The following is a 21,516-nucleotide window of genomic DNA, read 5'->3' as shown; positions in this document are numbered from 1 at the left end:
GCTTTTTGAATAATTTAGCCTCAGGATTTCGAAAATTGCTATTAGAGTACGACGTATCTACACTAGAACAGTGTAATCAAGTAGGGCGACATTTTGGTCTGCATTTAGCTAGTTTTAACCAATTTTACTATCAAGAAGTTACATAAAGTTACCTCAGAGTTATTGCATTATTATCTTCCCCTGGGCTACCGAGATTAATATCGAACCATAACGTAATATGATTATCGATATAAATAACGTTCTATATTGCATATATTCATGTGTAGGGCCATATATACTTTGTCTTGTTCGTATACAAAATTTCTAACTCAATTCAGTAGTCTTCTGAAGTTGTTTTTCCCGGAGATTCTCTCGAAACAGTGATGATAATTAGTTGAATAAATCTGGAGGCCAACATGCAGGGAATCTCACGCGATTTCTTTGATAATAATCATTAATTGAATATAGACATATGGTGGTCTGTCAGCTTGTTGCGAACACTAAAGTAGACAAAAACTTATTAAACGTTTTGAGCTGAACGAAGAACTTTACTCTCAAAGGGGTGTCATCCCGCTATTGTCTTTCGTTAGATAAAATTAATTTATTATATCTTAGATTCAAGCAAAAAAAAAAAATAAAATAAAATAAAGCATTAGGCTGGATTGATCCAATCTGATTAAAACACAGATCCTATTTCGTTTCGACTTTTATAGTTCAAAATTTCGTTTTACTTGTCTTTACTACACTGGGATCTGGAAGAGTTGTTATATAACCCGCGTTAAGGTTGATGTGAGGTATTAGCCAATGAAACGTTATGTTGCAGCGAGTTCTTGGCGCGCGATGCACGGAACTGTGAGTATCCTACTAGAAACATCAACGCTGATTAGTTAATCAAATGTCTGACGTCATAGGGTCAAAAGCCGCTCGTATTACCCCTGGCACGACTCCCACAACAACTGGTTAGATCTACATTGAACGAAGACAAACTGTTATTCCCAAACAACAAATTACAATATGAAATCCATTGACAATCAACAAAGGTATTTTAGATTCCCATTTAAATCAAAGGGGTCCTTATTATGAATAAAGTGTAACAAGTACGTGGCTCTCGACAGCAAGGCCCAATTTGCAGTAATTTGTAGAGGTGTTACAGGTTACATGTAGAAAAATTACGAAACTTGATAATCTAGATATTAAGGGAGGGGGTCACTATCAGACCACTAAATATTCGTTCCGCGCTATTATATAAAGGAGGCCGAATCATAAAAGTAAATGTAAACCATAACTGAACTGTGCAGAGTGGGTCGACTTGACATCATTACAAAACTATACAAACCAACAAATAAACATGAAGGTCGGACAACAGGAAATGGCTATACTTAAAGATCTATCCTTTTAACCTCAAGTTACGCAACAGAAAGTCATCTTCCCCATAAATGGCTTATAGGAAACAATTTTATTAATAAGTTGTTGATGAAGTGAGCAGCAGTGGGCGTTTTGAATATCAGACATAATCAACCGGATACGTTTATAACTAATATTATTAATTTCTATTCGGAAACAAGCCACTTTGCCTCTACTTAATTAATAATAACGTCCTGCAATTCGACCATTAAATTAAAGGTAACATTTAAGATCACAGGTATCCCTAAAACGATGTAATCACCTTTCCTTATCTAAAACAATACAGTGTTTAATTCTTCTTACATGGGCAGGTGAAGGCTGTGTCGTTATATCACGGAACGAAAAATACACATTTAGTTTGAGAACCCGTGCCAATTAGGCACCATTAACAAAACCACTTTAGCCCACCTGAGCTTAATAGATCCGATCAGAAAATCCCTACAACTTTATCAGATTTCCGTTGAACTTCGGGCAGGTTTACGGTGTCGATATTTTTGTCAGTGTTTCGAAATGTGTTTGAAGTTTCCCGATATCGCGACTAAACGTGGATGGTCTTAATGCTGAGGTTGCCGTTCCCTACCATTGTACAATAACCATGCTTTGATAACTCCCATCTAGAACAAATCGGGAAATTGGATATGATTTCTGACTTTTTCCTAAATGTGGACAGTGTAAACCTTGCTTAAGGCTGACAAAATGGATGTCGAGTCGTTTGTCAACACTTGATAGGCGGGGTGCAGTTTTGAAAACACGTATATGAAATGTGGTTTAACGAGCCACTTTTCTGCACTAAGCGAGCTAACGAAAGCGGTTAAAAACCCTTAGGCGCAATAATACACCGCTAACCTTATGTATGACTGACCAAACAATGGTCTACTTTAAAAACAAAATGGGCTCTAACGTCCTACGTTTCTCCACCAAACGAAATAATCTATACTTAAACGAGATGGTTAATCTCCTGGTACAATTCCATAAAAAGCTGGTTCCAGACTTTTCGACTACTGAAGCGGTTGGTTAATAAATGCCAGATTAGACCACCGATTGTGTTTGTGTGCTTTCCAACACGTAAAAGCACATAATTTAAACATAATAGATCATTAAGTCCGATAAGGATGTATTAGCGCCCACAATCCGACATTAAAGTGCTGCTCAGTGGCGCTATTTCATGCTGGGTTAACAACAAAAGACGACATTGTTGTAAACTTCAGTATCGAGACAAACTGATTACAACCCAGTATAATGGTTTAACCTTTAAGTCAATTAACTTTGTATTTGTATTTGAAAGACGGACCCCTCTCTTTAGCTGTAAAAGTTCCAGAAGCCAGTCCGGTCACACGTGGGGGTAATTGTTTAATTTAATTTTCGACGGAGAGACAACACACGTTACAAAACAGGTTGTCCATTTTGAAACCGTGACTGATGACTTAGAGCAATACCTTTTCAAGATCTAATTTGATCTTGATGTTTCTTTTTTTTCTTACGTTTCTTTGGTTGATCGGGTCAAGCTTAAGAAAAGCCATTGAAAACAAAAGAATGGTATCTTAGACAGCTAATCAAATGTCTCAATAATCCAAATTTTCAAAAGATTTCGAATAATAATCTGTATCACAGATTTTGATTGGTAGATTGATCTGACATCTTCCAAATTACAGTATGCTTATTACTGAACATGCCAAATAAAGACATTTCTGTAGGCCAAGATGAAAATTAAACAAATAATAAGTTTAGTCAAACTGCATGTCTCATGCACATCGCTAAACATATTTTTGCAGCTTGGCTTGTAACTTTTCTGAAGGCGATGTGCCTCCTGAATTGACCAAACCGTGCGACTACAAATTGTTTCCTTTGATTAAGTTGAGGCCCTATAAACCATCGTCGCGATCGCGATGGACCTAAAGAGAAGTAGTCAGGGGTGAAGAAAGTTCAAGGCAAACCTATGCACTGCAAGGCTACGGGTTACTAACACATTTGCTTTCGTCTTCGCATCCTGGATAAAGAATCTCAATTTCTTTAATTTAAACAAAACTATTTACTCTGCCTCAATATAATTGAAGTAGAGCTTTGAATTGTGTTCTGTTTCTTTACACTTCCAATATAGATGCGCGTGGATCTTACATTTGAATGACGAAAACTGGTCATGCATATTTAAATTTTATTTTGTTTTCAACTTCTAAATAGGTAACTGTGATTCCAAGGATTCCGTACAAAGCTCTAATAAACATAATTTCCCCCGGCCGTAGACTTGATTGCGAAATTCAAAGCTTCAACTCTGTCCACGATGATTTTCTACAGATAATAGTAAGGCAGTAGTAGTCGATGTACTATAAAGAACATTCTGAAGCAACCAATTAATTCAGAACCCAAATGTCACATTTTCGATAAATGAAACGTAAGAAACAGAAATAATTCGAGTTTTTTTGAGCTCATGAATAATCAAAGCGAAAAATTCACACATTATTAATAATATTCTTGATAAAATGGGAAAACAATGATTGTCAAAGAGCTTAAAAACTATAATTTTCAATTCGAGAAATTAATGTGTTTATCTCGTATACAGGTCCCTGTGGATTTCTACTGTTTCCGTATCAAATGTAGAACTTCTACATACGTCAATACTTGGGGACTCGGAGTCTTCGATTTTAGATCCTTTTACGAAGATAGACCAAGAACTGGTGACCCGGTAGTGAATACAAGCATATTCTTTTAAAATTGTACTTCGTTGTTACTTCATCTTTCAATGTACATTAAGAGACGATGATGTTCACGATATTTCAAAAACGTAAAGACAATTAATTGTTAGCTATCAGTCGCATCTCAATATCAGTTGAGAAATTGTAAGTACATTTACCCGGACCAAATCACGCCTACCCCGCCCCCCACCCCCAATCCCAGCCCTTTTATCATTGCATACATGACCAAATAAAAAAGGCTAAGAAAGTTAGTTTCAAAACGACCGACGTATCGAGTGAACGTTAAACTCTATTCCTCATGTAGAAAAGCTTTCGTTCTTGAGCCATTTGTTTATAAAGCCTTTGTTTTAAATTGCTATCCAAAGAAATAGTTAAGTTTTAGAATTTTGAAACCGGTACTCCTTCATAGTAAACAACCCCGAGTAAATAGCTAGCACCAGGGTCATTAGATAAGTTCAAAAGTCCCAACCAAAAATAGATTTGAAAAGCATGGATTATTTCGAGGTCGATAAATTCTCTATCAACCATTTCTCCCTTCTGTTTTGATAGAATATCCAAGGCATGTACTATCAAAAGTTCAAGATCTTCAAAATGAGTTTTCATATCAGATTCAATTTACAAGACAGTGTTCTAATATGATCCGATCGCTGTTTTCCTTGTTTTCCCTTTTCAATAATTAAATACCATATATACATGTGCGTGGGAAAATTGTTTTTATAATGGCAAAAAAATAACTTGTAGAGGCCCACTTCATTCAAAAGGTCTGGAGAAAGAATCGAACTGTTGAAACAGCTAAAATAGCAGTTTAGATATCGATATTGTATTTGGGCATGGAAAGGAGACTAGGCACGTACATACGAACGCCCGCGCTGTGCTTCATATTTGTTAGTCCCGAAATGACCTAGTCTGTGTCGAGTGGACCTTAAACCCCATTTCTCTCCCTCTCTCTACAATCTATTGACCACGTTGAACCACTTGACACTTGCGTTACGAAGCTCGATGTACCTGCTTCCCAGTTGATAAATCCATTCTTTTAAATTATATATAGCAGGACGTGGTTTAGCACCCATAGCGGCCATATTCATGGTTTCGATGGTAAACGCACCCTGACCTAGGTGGTAAACGCATCTTGACCTTGTTGTGCTTAGTCATATTCGTGGTGTCGGTGGTAAACGCACGCCAACCTAGGTGGCAAACGCATCTTGACCTGAAGACAGAAACCGACTTCGGATATACTTAGTCGATACATAGTCTTTTGCAAAAATTAAGACCCTGGAGTTGGCAGTAAACGGACCATAGCCTATTTCTACTGGGTATTATTGGTGCTGAATGAATTATAAAGACCATTATCATCCTAACGAGAGAGAGGGAGAGAGGGGGGGGGGGTGCGATTTAACATCCACTCGACACCACAAACCAGGTCATTTTGGGACTAACATATGGTTCAACTTTATTACAATAATTCGCTTGCGCGTAGAGGTGTTTATTAGTGGAAGGAAACCGGAGGACCCGGAGAAAACCCACGAGCCCCTACTCCTTGTCACGTACAACCAGGGAATCGAAGCCACGCCAGTTGATTCAATGACAGACCTTATGATACGGAGCGCACGTAGAGGTTGCCGCGTGGTCTATCGAATGTGTTTTAGATCACAAAGTTTATCATCGATGCAAGGGTCTTGACTCCACACTTGTATGTATGGCAAGTAGGGGGTTGTCTGTGTAGACTCGCGCGTTGTCTGAGCACAAGACTAAAAAACTTGGTTAATTCACGTTGGTTAAGCACACTTTATGACGCTTTATTGAAATGTGAGGCAGCTTGGCTATACGCTGAAAACACGGGTTTGTAAAAATAATCGCAAAACAAATCAAATCAAATTGAAATGAAATCAAATGGAGTTTATTGCAACAAAAAAGAGACGCCTATAACTCTGCCTCAATATAATTGAAGTAGAGCTTTGAATTGTGTTCTGTTTCTTTACACTTCCGATATAGATGCGCGTGGATCTTACATTTGAATGACGAAAACTGGTCATGCATATTTAAATTTTATTTTGTTTTCAACTTCTAAATAGGTAACTGTGATTCCAAGGATTCCGTACAAAGCTCTAATAAACATAATTTCCCCCGGCCGTAGACTTGATTGCGAAATTCAAAGCTTCAACTCTGTCCACGATGATTTTCTACAGATAATAGTAAGGCAGTAGTAGTCGATGTACTATAAAAACATTCTGAAGCAACCAATTAATTCAAAACCTAAATGTCACATTTTCGATAAATGAAACGTAAGAAACAGAAATAATTCGAGTTTTTTTGAGCTCATGAATAATCAAAGCGAAAAATTCACACATTATTAATAATATTCTTGATAAAATGGGTAAACAATGATTGTCAAAGAGCTTAAAAACTATAATTTTCAATTCGAGAAATTAATGTGTTTATCTCGTATACAGGTCCCTGTGGATTTCTACTGTTTCCGTATCAAATGTAGAACTTCTACATACGTCAATACTTGGGGACTCGGAGTCTTCGATTTTAGATCCTTTTACGAAGATAGACCAAGAACTGGTGACCCGGTAGTGAATACAAGCATATTCTTTTAAAATTGTACTTCGTTGTTACTTCATCTTTCAATGTACATTTAGAGACGATGATGTTCACGATATTTCAAAAACGTAAAGACAGTTAATTGTTAGCTATCAGTCGCATCTCAATATCAGTTGAGAAATTGTAAGTACATTTACCCGGACCAAATCACGCCTACCCCGCCCCCCACCCCCAATCCCAGCCCTTTTATCATTGCATACATGACCAAATAAAAAAGGCTAAGAAAGTTAGTTTCAAAACGACCGACGTATCGAGTGAACGTTAAACTCTATTCCTCATGTAGAAAAGCTTTCGTTCTTGAGCCATTTGTTTATAAAGCCTTTGTTTTAAATTGCTATCCAAAGAAATAGTTAAGTTTTAGAATTTTGAAACCGGTACTCCTTCATAGTGGACAACCCCGTGTAAATAGCTAGCACCAGGGTCATTAGATAAGTTCAAAAGTCCCAACCAAAAATAGATTTGAAAAGCATGGATTATTTCGAGGTCGATAAATTCTCTATCAACCATTTCTCCCTTCTGTTTTGATAGAATATCCAAGGCATGTACTATCAAAAGTTCAAGATCTCAAAATGAGTTTTCATATCAGATTCAATTTACAAGACAGTGTTCTAATATGATCCGATCGCTGTTTTCCTTGTTTTCCCTTTTCAATAATTAAATACCATATATACATGTGCGTGGGAAAATTGTTTTTATAATGGCAAAAAAATAACTTGTAGAGGCCCACTTCATTCAAAAGGTCTGGAGAAAGAAACGAACTGTTGAAACAGCTAAAATAGCAGTTTAGATATCGATATTGTATTTGGACATGGAAAGGAGACTAGGCACGTACATACGAACGCCCGCGCTGTGCTTCATATATGTTAGTCCCGAAATGACCTAGTCTGTGTCGAGTGGACCTTAAACCCCATTTCTCTCCCTCTCTCTACAATCTATTGACCACGTTGAACCACTTGACACTTGCGTTACGAAGCTCGATGTATCTGCTTCCCAGTTGATAAATCCATTCTTTTAAATTATATATAGCAGGACGTGGTTTAGCACCCATAGCGGCCATATTCATGGTTTCGATGGTAAAAGCACCCTGACCTAGGTGGTAAACGCATCTTGACCTTGTTGTGCTAAGTCATATTCGTGGTGTCGGTGGTAAACGCACGCCAACCTAGGTGGCAAACGCATCTTGACCTGAAGACAGAAACCGACTTCGGATATACTTAGTCGATACATAGTCTTTTGCAAAAATTAAGACCCTGGAGTTGGCAGTAAACGGACCATAGCCTATTTCTACTGGGTATTATTGGTGCTGAATGAATTATAAAGACCATTATCATCCTAACGAGAGAGAGGGAGAGAGAGGGGGGGGGGTGCGATTTAACATCCACTCGACACCACAAACCAGGTCATTTTGGGACTAACATATGGTTCAACTTTATTACAATAATTCGCTTGCGCGTAGAGGTGTTTATTAGTGGAAGGAAACCGGAGGACCCGGAGAAAACCCACGAGGTTTGACAGGAGCCCCTACTCCTTGTCACGTACAACCAGGGAATCGAAGCCACGCCAGTTGATTCAATGACAATCCTTATGATACGGAGCGCACGTGCTAACCATTCGGCCATCCAACCCCTCTACCATTCTAGCCCATTTCTGCTTGGTATGGCTGGTGCTAATGTGACAAAATAAAGGCAGTCGCCGTATGGGGCTAGCGGGGAAAACAAAGACCGTAGCCGAATGGGGTTTTCGAAAAACTAAAGATAGTTGCCATAGTTAAGACTTTCGTGAAATTGCAAGGGCCCAAGAAACATAAGTTAACTTGCGGTCATACTTTTAAACTTGATCGGAAACACCTAGCCAATATGGTTAAAATAAGAACTTGAATCTGATTATACGTGGTATATGGGGATTACGAACCATACGGAGACTAACAGTCATCCTTAAACTTGCACGATAACATGCTTAGAAAATCCCATCCGCTATAGTTAATCTGACTTCCGCGTTTCTGACTTACATTTCTTTACAAAATCTGATGAAAATTAAAATCGCGTAGCTAAAAACTTTCCACTGTGTTAAGTATTGGTTTGTGCACTGTCTGTACTACCATAGTACCAGCCGTTGCGAGTCAACAAAATAGTATTACATACAGTTGTAACTGCACAACCAATTCTTTCGCAACTTTCAAAATCTCAATAGTACATTCTAATCTATTTTTTCGTAATATTTTGGACCGATGATTGCTTTTTTTAATCTGAAGTGGCAGGAGATCCTCGGACACAGACTGAGTTTTGTTTTTAAATTCACTGCTTTTGACTTTTTAACTTTCATGATGCGTGATCCCAATGTACGCCTAGCGGTTTGTGCTAATCCGTTGAACGTCCATAGTGTCCACCTGGGGTTACATGTATGGTGGACGTCCGTATTGGTGTTGTGATGAATGGGCATTTCAAATTTGCACCAATATGAGTACAAATATATAATAAATTCTACAGGAAACGTTAAATACCAGTTCATGGTACATTCACTAGTTTTAAGACCAAGTTTCAATGCTTAAACACTAGGAACGTTTCTAAACCGCGCCGATACGACTTTAACATAATGTAGCGCTTCCAAAGACATTCAATTATTATTATTATTATTATTTATACTGTGTTGTTATGTATTTATGCATTTCTACATTAGAATGTCGATATTCAGACAATACCATATTGTCGTGTTGGAACACCAACGTACCCCTGCAACATACGTTTCGAGCGCAGTGCCCGGAAATTTAAAACGAAAGTTCTTCAGATGTTTTGTGTATTGTTCCAAGAAAAATTATTTTGTCTACTGCATCGTCGTAAATGTTTATTACATCGAATAGTTTCACAACTGTCAAGTTGCAATGTTGATAATTCGTTTCCACTCATTCACAACTTCAAATTATGGCAGATAACTCTTTATGCCTTGTCGCTAGTTGATTTATTTGGTTTTAGATAACTTTAAAATTGGCTCCTTTATGTCGTACGTCACAATTTCGAAAGGCTAGATTTATTTTAATTGTCTTTCACAGTTTGCGACTATAAAAACATTCTGAAGCAACCAATTAATTCAGAACCTAAATGTCACATTTTCGATAAATGAAACGTAAGAAACAGAAATAATTCGAGTTTTTTTGAGCTCATGAATAATCAAAGCGAAAAATTCACACATTATTAATAATATTCTTGATAAAATGGGAAAACAATGATTGTCAAAGAGCTTAAAAACTATAATTTTCAATTCGAGAAATTAATGTGTTTATCTCGTATACAGGTCCCTGTGGATTTCTACTGTTTCCGTATCAAATGTAGAACTTCTACATACGTCAATACTTGGGGACTCGGAGTCTTCGATTTTAGATCCTTTTACAAAGATAGACCAAGAACTGGTGACCCGGTAGTGAATACAAGCATATTCTTTTAAAATTGTACTTCGTTGTTACTTCATCTTTCAATGTACATTTAGAGACGATGATGTTCACGATATTTCAAAAACGTAAAGACAATTAATTGTTAGCTATCAGTCGCATCTCAATATCAGTTGAGAAATTGTAAGTACATTTACCCGGACCAAATCACGCCTACCCCGCCCCCCACCCGCGCACCCCCAATCCCAGCCCTTTTATCATTGCATACATGACCAAATAAAAAAGGCTAAGAAAGTTAGTTTCAAAACGACCGACGTATCGAGTGAACGTTAAACTCTATTCCTCATGTAGAAAAGCTTTCGTTCTTGAGCCATTTGTTTATAAAGCCTTTGTTTTAAATTGCTATCCAAAGACATAGTTAAGTTTTAGAATTTTGAAACCGATACTCCTTCATAGTGGACAACCCCGTGTAAATAGCTAGCACCAGGGTCATAAGATAAGTTCAAAAGTCCCAACCAAAAATAGATTTGAAAAGCATGGATTATTTCGAGGTCGATAAATTCTCTATCAACCATTTCTCCCTTCTGTTTTGATAGAATATCCAAGGCATGTACTATCAAAAGTTCAAGATCTTCAAAATGAGTTTTCATATCAGATTCAATTTACAAGACAGTGTTCTAATATGATCCGATCGCTGTTTTCCTTGTTTTCCCTTTTCAATAATTAAATACCATATATACATGTGCGTGGGAAAATTGTTTTTATAATGGCAAAAAAATAACTTGTAGAGGCCCACTTCATTCAAAAGGTCTGGAGAAAGAATCGAACTGTTGAAACAGCTAAAATAGCAGTTTAGATATCGATATTGTATTTGGACATGGAAAGGAGACTAGGCACGTACATACGAACGCCCGCGCTGTGCTTCATATATGTTAGTCCCGAAATGACCTAGTCTGTGTTGAGTGGACCTTAAACCCCATTTCTCTCCCTCTCTCTACAATCTATTGACTACGTTGAACCACTTGACACTTGCGTTACGAAGCTCGATGTACCTGCTTCCCAGTTGATAAATCCATTCTTTTAAATTATATATAGCAGGACGTGGTTTAGCACCCATAGCGGCCATATTCATGGTTTCGATGGTAAACGCACCCTGACCTAGGTGGTAAACGCATCTTGACCTTGTTGTGCTTTGTCATATTCGTGGTGTCGGTGGTAAACGCACGCCAACCTAGGTGGCAAACGCATCTTGACCTGAAGACAGAAACCGACTTCGGATATACTTAGTCGATACATAGTCTTTTGCAAAAATTAAGACCCTGGAGTTGGCAGTAAACGGACCATAGCCTATTTCTACTGGGTATTATTGGTGCTGAATGAATTATAAAGACCATTATCATCCTAACGAGAGAGAGAGAGAGGGGGGGGGGGTGCGATTTAACATCCACTCGACACCACAAACCAGGTCATTTTGGGACTAACATATGGTTCAACTTTATTTCAATAATTCGCTTGCGCGTAGAAGTGTTTATTAGTGGAAGGAAACCGGAGGACCCGGAGCCCCTACTCCTTGTCACGTACAACCAGGGAATCGAAGCCACGCCAGTTGATTCAATGACAGACCTTATGATACGGAGCGCACGTGCTAACCATTCGGCCATCCAACCCCTCTATCATTCTAGCCCATTTCTGCTTGGTATGGCTGGTGCTAATGTGACAAAATAAAGGCAGTCGCCGTATGGGGCTAGCGGGGAAAACAAAGACCGTAGCCGAATGGGGTTTTCGAAAAACTAAAGATAGTTGCCATAGTTAAGACTTTCGTGACATTGCAAGGGCCCAAGAAACATAAGTTAACTTGCGGTCATACTTTTAAACTTGATCGGAAACACCTAGCCAATATGGTTAAAATAAGAACTTGAATCTGATTATACGTGGTATATGGGGATTACGAACCATACGGAGACTAACAGTCATCTTTAAACTTGCACGATAACATGCTTAGAAAATCCCATCCGCTATAGTTAATCTGACTTCCGCGTTTCTGACTTACATTTCTTTACAAAATCTGATGAAAATTAAAATCGCGTAGCTAAAAACTTTCCACTGTGTTAAGTATTGGTTTGTGCACTGTCTGTACTACCATAGTACCAGCCGTTGCGAGTCAACAAAATAGTATTACATACAGTTGTAACTGCACAACCAATTCTTTCGCAACTTTCAAAATCTCAATAGTACATTCTAATCTATTTTTTCGTAATAATTTGGACCGATGATTGCTTTTTTTAATCTGAAGTGGCAGGAGATCCTCGGACACAGACTGAGTTTTGTTTTTAAATTCACTGCTTTTGACTTTTTAACTTTCATGATGCAGGATCCCAATGTACGCCTAGCGGTTTGTGCTAATCCGTTGAACGTCCATAGTGTCCACCTGGGGTTACATGTATGGTGGACGTCCGTATTGGTGTTGTGATGAATGGGCATTTCAAATTTGCACCAATATGAGTACAAATATATAATAAATTCTACAGGAAACGTTAAATACCAGTTCATGGTACATTCACTAGTTTTAAGACCAAGTTTCAATGCTTAAACACTAGGAACGTTTCTAAACCGCGCCGATACGACTTTAACATAATGTAGCGCTTCCAAAGACATTCAATTATTATTATTATTATTATTTATACTGTGTTGTTATGTATTTATGCATTTCTACATTAGAATGTCGATATTCAGACAATACCATATTGTCGTGTTGGAACACCAACGTACCCCTGCAACATACGTTTCGAGCGCAGTGCCCGGAAATTTAAAACGAAAGTTCTTCAGATGTTTTGTGTATTGTTCCAAGAAAAATTATTTTGTCTACTGCATGTTTATTACATCGAATAGTTTCACAACTGTCAAGTTGCAATGTTGATAATTCGTTTCCACTCATTCACAACTTCAAATTATGGCAGATAACTCTTTATGCCTTGTCGCTAGTTGATTTATTTGGTTTTAGATAACTTTAAAATTGGCTCCTTTATGTCGTACGTCACAATTTCGAAAGGCTAGATTTATTTTAATTGTCTTTCACAGTTTGCGACTATAAAAACATTCTGAAGCAACCAATTAATTCAGAACCCAAATGTCACATTTTCGATAAATGAAACGTAAGAAACAGAAATAATTCGAGTTTTTTTGAGCTCATGAATAATCAAAGCGAAAAATTCACACATTATTAATAATATTCTTGATAAAATGGGAAAACAATGATTGTCAAAGAGCTTAAAAACTATAATTTTCAATTCGAGAAATTAATGTGTTTATCTCGTATACAGGTCCCTGTGGATTTCTACTGTTTCCGTATCAAATGTAGAACTTCTACATACGTCAATACTTGGGGACTCGGAGTCTTCGATTTTAGATCCTTTTATAAAGATAGACCAAGAACTGGTGACCCGGTAGTGAATACAAGCATATTCTTTTAAAATTGTACTTCGTTGTTACTTCATCTTTCAATGTACATTTAGAGACGATGATGTTCACGATATTTCAAAAACGTAAAGACAATTAAGTGTTAGCTATCAGTCGCATCTCAATATCAGTTGAGAAATTGTAAGTACATTTACCCGGACCAAATCACGCCTACCCCGCCCCTCACCCGCGCACCCCCAATCCCAGCCCTTTTATCATTGCATACATGACCAAATAAAAAAGGCTAAGAAAGTTAGTTTCAAAACGACCGACGTATCGAGTGAACGTTAAACTCTATTCCTCATGTAGAAAAGCTTTCGTTCTTGAGCCATTTGTTTATAAAGCCTTTGTTTTAAATTGCTATCCAAAGAAATAGTTAAGTTTTAGAAATTGCTATCCAAAGAAATAGTTAAGTTTTAGAATTTTGAAACCGGTACTCCTTCATAGTGGACAACCCCGTGTAAATAGCTAGCACCAGGGTCATTAGATAAGTTCAAAAGTCCCAACCAAAAATAGATTTGAAAAGCATGGATTATTTCGAGGTCGATAAATTCTCTATCAACCATTTCTCCCTTCTGTTTTGATAGAATATCCAAGGCATGTACTATCAAAAGTTCAAGATCTTCAAAATGAGTTTTCATATCAGATTCAATTTACAAGACAGTGTTCTAATATGATCCGATCGCTGTTTTCCTTGTTTTCCCTTTTCAATAATTAAATACCATATATACATGTGCGTGGGAAAATTGTTTTTATAATGGCAAAAAAATAACTTGTAGAGGCCCACTTCATTCAAAAGGTCTGGAGAAAGAATCGAACTGTTGAAACAGCTAAAATAGCAGTTTAGATATCGATATTGTATTTGGACATGGAAAGGAGACTAGGCACGTACATACGAACGCCCGCGCTGTGCTTCATATTTGTTAGTCCCGAAATGACCTAGTCTGTGTCGAGTGGACCTTAAACCCCATTTCTCTCCCTCTCTCTACAATCTATTGACCACGTTGAACCACTTGACACTTGCGTTACGAAGCTCGATGTACCTGCTTCCCAGTTGATAAATCCATTCTTTTAAATTATATATAGCAGGACGTGGTTTAGCACCCATAGCGGCCATATTCATGGTTTCGATGGTAAACGCACCCTGACCTAGGTGGTAAACGCATCTTGACCTTGTTGTGCTTAGTCATATTCGTGGTGTCGGTGGTAAACGCACGCCAACCTAGGTGGCAAACGCATCTTGACCTGAAGACAGAAACCGACTTCGGATATACTTAGTCGATACATAGTCTTTTGCAAAAATTAAGACCCTGGAGTTGGCAGTAAACGGACCATAGCCTATTTCTACTGGGTATAATTGGTGCTGAATGAATTATAAAGACCATTATCATCCTAACGATCCGGCGTGGTTCTCCCTTATCAGTGATGCAGGACGGAGGGGCTGACAAGGAAAGCTGTCTAGTCGTTCGGATGGGACGAAAACCCGAGGTCCCGTGTACACATTGGCGTGCACGTAAAAGATCCCTTGGCAGTTGGAATTCGATATAAGAGTAGGCCGTAGTGCCGCTGTCCGGGCAAAATTTCCCTCATAGCACACTGTATGGCGTCTGCCCGTCTTCATTAGCCCAGGTTAGGAGCAGAACAGTAGGACGTTAAACTCCATTTCATTTCATTTCAATTTCATCATCCTAACGAGAGAGAGGGAGAGAGAGGGGGGGGGTGCGATTTAACATCCACTCGACACCACAAACCAGGTCATTTTGGGACTAACATATGGTTCAACTTTATTACAATAATTCGCTTGCGCGTAGAGGTGTTTATTAGTGGAAGGAAACCGGAGGACCCGGAGAAAACCCACGAGGTTTGACAGGAGCCCCTACTCCTTGTCACGTACAACCAGGGAATCGAAGCCACGCCAGTTGATTCAATGACAGACCTTATGATACGGAGCGCACGTGCTAACCATTCGGCCATCCAACCCCTCTACCATTCTAGCCCATTTCTGCTTGGTATGGCTGGTGCTAATGTGACAAAATAAAGGCAGTCGCCGTATGGGGCTAGCGGGGAAAACAAAGACCGTAGCCGAATGGGGTTTTCGAAAAACTAAAGATAGTTGCCATAGTTAAGACTTTCGTGAAATTGCGAGGGCCCAAGAAACTTAAGTAAACTTGCGGTCATACTTTTAAACTTGATCGGAAACACCTAGCCAATATGGTTAAAATAAGAACTTGAATCTGATTATACGTGGTATATGGGGATTACGAACCATACGGAGACAAACAGTCATCCTTAAACGTGCACGATAACATGCTTAGAAAATCCCATCCGCTATAGTTAATCTGACTTCCGCGTTTCTGACTTACATTTCTTTACAAAATCTGATAAAAATTAAAATCGCGTAGCTATAAACTTTCCACTGTTTTAAGTATTGGTTTGTGCACTGTCTGTACTACCATAGTACCAGCCGTTGCGAGTCAACAAAATAGTATTACATACAGTTGTAACTGCACAACCAATTCTTTCGCAACTTTCAAAATCTCAATAGTACATTCTAATCTATTTTTTCGTAATATTTTGGACCGATGATTGCTTTTTTTTTAATCTGAAGTGGCAGGAGATCCTCGGACACAGACTGAGTTTTGTTTTTAAATTCACTGCTTTTGACTTTTTAACTTTCATGATGCAGGATCCCAATGTACGCCTAGCGGTTTGTGCTAATCCGTTGAACGTCCATAGTGTCCACCTGGGGTTACATGTATGGTGGACGTCCGTATTGGTGTTGTGATGAATGGGCATTTCAAATTTGCACCAATATGAGTACAAATATATAATAAATTCTACAGGAAACATTAAATACCAGTTCATGGTACATTCACTAGTTTTAAGACCAAGTTTCAATGCTTAAACACTATGAACGTTTCTAAACCGCGCCGATACGACTTTAACATAATGTAGCGCTTCCAAAGACATTCAATTATTATTATTATTATTATTTATACTGTGTTGTTATGTATTTATGCATTTCTACATTAGAATGTCGATATTCAGACAATACCATATTGTCGTGTTGGAACACCAACGTACCCCTGCAACAGACGTTTCGAGTGCAGTGCCCGGAAATTTAAAACGAAAGTTCTTCAGATGTTTTGTGTATTGTTCCAAGAAAAATTATTTTGTCTACTGCATCGTCGTAAATGTTTATTACATCGAATAGTTTCACAACTGTCAAGTTGCAATGTTGATAATTCGTTTCCACTCATTCACAACTTCAAATTATGGCAGATAACTCTTTATGCCTTGTCGCTAGTTGATTTATTTGGTTTTAGATAATTTTAAAATTGGCTCCTTTATGTCGTACGTCACAATTTCGAAAGGCTAGATTTATTTCAATTGTCTTTCACAGTTTGCGGCTTAGAGTAAAACTCGTTTTACAGCCATTTACACTTTTCAAAATATTTGATCATATAAACCTTTAATTTTTAAGATTTATTTATTTAGAAAAAAAAATCCAATTATAAGAATTAATTACACAATATTTTTTAAAAGTGTTCCGCACTCTTAAACGTTTCGAAAATGTGTTAAATTTGATAACAGCAGATCCAACAATGACATTAATAGCATAAATCCCGGTTAAAAAGTGAATTTCAACGAACATAAATACTCTGTTGGGACTATTAATTTCATTTTCTGTTTGAATAATTTGTCTTTAAAAACAAAGACAAAAAAAAATATTAGTGCCAACAATGTATGTAATTATTTTGTAAAGGAATATTAGAATTGAATCAACATTTAAAACCGAGGAGCTTTCATAAGTTTTTAAAACTTAAAGTTACTTTAAAAACAAAGACAAAAAAATATTAGTGCCAAAGGAATATTAGAACTGAATCAACATTTAAAACCTAGGAGCTTTCATAAGTTTTTAAAACTTAAAGTTACTTTCCATTCACGGTTATCTTTGTAAGAGAAAATCTTCACAAGAACTACCCTAAACCGCAAGTAGACAAGTTAACAAATGTTTAAATATTAAATTAAATATAGACAAAGGATATAACTCTTACCTTGTTCTTGTACGTTGTTTAGGTTTCTGTCTTGACTTGCGTGTTCCCTCTATTGTTTAAATGTATGCTCCCTCGCCTAGTATCTCTTTGGGTCAGTTAGACGTTCTTAGACAATTTCATCTTTATACCAAGAACATCACGTGATCATTTTCAATATCTCCATTATAAGGAATCCACCCACTTCTTGTTACCCTTCACGCGGAGGCAGCACGCGGGTTAACTCCATCCTTTGGTTAAGACGCGCGAGCTGGGATTTCGTCCAATTAAAATCAGGATAACAAGTAATCATCAATATTGACACCGCTGGTTGATCTCTACAAATGAATATAGATGTTGTTGGCATGAGTTACACGCTATATGCATGTATTAAATTGAGCAGATAATTTGAAGCGAAAGGTTAAATACTAGATGAGAGAAAACAAGGATGAGAGCGGAAATTACACTAATCTCGGGTTTTAAGTTGCTGAGAATCATATTGTCATATCTAAAATGATTCGTTGCTTTCCCAATTGAATTAGCCAATTTACAGGTCGGAGAAAAAACGGAGTCTATAATATTAACGCACATAATAATAATGTACAGTTATACGACGACAAATTATAATGACGGAACATTAATATAGATATATCCATATTGCATCACCACAATTACTCTAAGTGAAATACAGAGACGGTTTCTATAAAGGGTAATTAGATATCAGCCTCCACCGTGTTCTACTTATAAGACACACGATTAATTTTACGTATTATTCAATAATTGGTTTAATTTAAATAAACGTAAACTAGTATCGAATGTCAACAAATAAATATATACTATATTTGAGAATTTTAAAACCTCTTAAAAATCTCAATTAAAGACGTATTATTTATGTAAGAACTAAATCTGCCAATTACATATCATAATTTTGACCTCAAATGTTATATAAATTATTATTTGGATATTTATTCACATGGCAAGCCTATAATCAACCCTCTTGACCATAAAATGGCGAAGATTTAAACGGACCGAAAGGCAGTCGCCATTTAATGATTTAATTTTAAAATGGCGAGTCTTGAACAATATATTCATGTTTTATTATCTGTTTTGGAACTAGTATAACATGAACGACTAGCTCATTATCTAAATCTTAAATAATCCATCTTTGATAAGCAGCTATATACAATTTTTGTAGGGGAGGGGGTTGGATGGCCGAATGGTTAGCGTGCGCTGTATCATGAGGTCTGTCATTGAATCAACTGGCGTGGTTTCAATTCCCCGGTTGTACGTGACATGGAGTCGCTTGTCCAACCTCGTGCCCCCCCCCCCCCCCCTCACTGCTAAAGATCTGTACGGGCAAGCGTATTGTTTCAATAAAATTGAACCATATGTTAGTCCCGAAATGACATAGCTTGTGTCGAGTGGACGTTAAACCCCACCTCTCTCTCTATATATATATATATATCTCTTTCAAATTTTTTTTAAGAAATACTGAAATTCTCAATGCTGAGCCTATGTGGGTGGGTCGCGAAAAATGCTACCTTTCTTGTCATAGACTATATAATAATGGGATTGGGGTTTAACGTCCTACTGTTCTTGTCATAGACTACAATATAAGAATGAGATGGGGGTTTAATGTCCTACTGGTCTGTCACGACTGGACTAATGGAGATTGGCCTACGCCATGTAGAGTGCTATGAGGAAAATCTTGCTCGGACAGCGGCGCTACGGCCTACTCTTACATCGAATTCCAACTGTCAAGTGTTCTTTTACGTGCACGCCAATGTGTACACGGGACCTCGCCCGAAAATTCCGATGACCTTTCTCGGCTAACACCGAGACCGTCAGATTAGCGAACCAGCGTCTTACTCGCTGAGTCATCGCGGCTCCCTTTGTTGATAAATAAATAAGTATATAAAGTAATGTTTATTCTTTGAATGGCATTTAGTAATTGGAACATAATCAAAAACACACTTTTATGGATAACAATTACTATGGTTTATTAGTAATTGTTATCCATAAAAGTGTGTTTTTGAAAGTAATGTTTAGTTTACTGCATAATGTTTTATCTAAAAGAGCTTTTCATTCTACATAGCAATATGTGTATTACGTTATTTCATATACCAAGAACCTAATTATGTAATTTACTTTATATATATATAATGGCAATCTTAATTTAAAAACACGTCACAATGTATATTGAAAAGAATATCTAATTTGTACATTATAGCACGAAGTTTTCAAGCACAGATGTTGTGTTACTTACTAAACAACTCACTTTGTATAGTAACAACATAGATTTCATATCATTATATATATATTACCTTTTAGTTTACTAACTTATCATTTGTGCTTGAAAACACTTGAAGAGCCCCGGGGAAGAACGATCTAAGTCACTTTTTCAACGAACCCCAGTTAATTACGCCATCTGGTAGAAAATTGTATCATTTTTCTGCGGAACAATCAATTTCAGGTAAAAACAATCGGAGTCGCATCGAACCAAGGCCCTTCTGAAATAGCCTCCTCGACAAATTCGTCCATCGTACCCTTTATTTGACCTTAATTTTGCTGAAAAGTGGAAGTCAGTTGTTGTGCTGGTAATTATGATTCGTATTAAATATCATTTTGAAGTTGTAATTAAACCCACTCGTTGTTCTGTTCGCGTCAGGCATTCTCCTCCAAAAGTCTGTTTTGCCTTTTATGCGAAAAGACAAAAATATGACTTAGATCGTTCTTCCCCTGGACTCTTCACTTGTCGAAACCTTCTTGGTATCTGACGTACATTACCATTAGTTTCTTGGTATATGAAGTAACGTAATACACGCATTGTTGTATAGAATGAGAAATCTATAGATATGTGAAGTAAATTACCATCCATATATTGATGTATATAATGGAAACTACGACATATCTGAAGTAATTTACCATCCATATGTTGATGTATATAATGGAAACTACGACGTATTTGAAGTAAATTACCATGTGTAGAATGGAAACTACGATATGTCTTAAGTAAATTAAAATATATCAACGTAAAGAATAGAAACTGCGATGTATCTTAAGTAAATTACCATATCGATGTACATAATGGAAACTACGACTTATCTTAAGTAAATTGCCATATATCAACGTAAAGAATAGAAACTGCGATGTATCTTAAGTAAATTAACATATTGAAACTACGACGCATCTGAAGTAAATTGCCATATATCGATGTGTAGATTGGAAACTATTATACAGCCACCAGCATCGCTATATCTCAAGTGAATTACTAATCATAAAAATACTTGGTACATCTTTCTTATGTAAATTACTATTGAGATTCAAGTAAACTACCCATCGCTGCTACATCTACTAGCAGATATGTTATTCGCCTTCATTCCATCAAAATAGAAACTACTATTCACCCATCAGCATTGGTATGTTTCAAGTGAATTACTAATAAAATAACTCATGGTACATCTATCTTAAGTAAAGTACCATTACGATTCAAGTAATCTACCCATCGCTACTAGCGATTATGTTAATCTCGTGCATTTATCTGGATAAAACGGTTGATTTCATTGAATCAACATACAAAAAAGAAAGATGTATCTCACTGTTATATAACTGTCAGCTAGATATCTAATATTTGAAAAGAAAACACTATTTTTGTATCGTATGATGGAACCTTTGTATTTTTTTTAAGAGATGTTGTTCTTCAATATTCTGTGACGTGACGCAAGGAAGGATATGGCGTCGCCATTCTGGTCTATATTGAGCGCTTGTCTTGTTTGTTTGGTTTTCATTTTCGTTATCCCGTCCCGCGGCATTATTATATTTATTTGATATATGTCGTGTGATGTTTTATCACTGTGATAATCACCTTATAACCACTCTCGAGGGTCGTATAGTAACTGTCTATTCATGTAACTATTTTCAACAGCTTTGTGTATTCCCAAGTGATGAAGGTATTTACTTGATTTCT

General features: G+C 37.1%; 1 protein-coding gene across 1 annotated transcript in view; it reads right to left on the bottom strand.

Annotated features, from left to right (window-relative positions):
- The window catches only part of LOC126824516 (FMRFamide-related neuropeptides), a 54,474-nt gene extending 36,753 nt beyond the window's left edge, over positions 1-17,721 (bottom strand). The window contains exon 1 of the mRNA XM_050553758.2: positions 17,574-17,721. The gene's annotated coding sequence lies outside the window, so the exon portion shown is untranslated. The remainder of the gene's footprint in view (positions 1-17,573) is intronic.
- Between the last annotated feature and the right edge of the window lie 3,795 nt (positions 17,722-21,516).

This window comes from Patella vulgata, chromosome 6, assembly GCF_932274485.2.
Source record: "Patella vulgata chromosome 6, xgPatVulg1.2, whole genome shotgun sequence".
In the NCBI taxonomy this organism is placed as follows: Eukaryota; Metazoa; Mollusca; class Gastropoda; family Patellidae; genus Patella; species Patella vulgata.
This window is presented reverse-complemented; position numbering and strand designations above follow the sequence as displayed.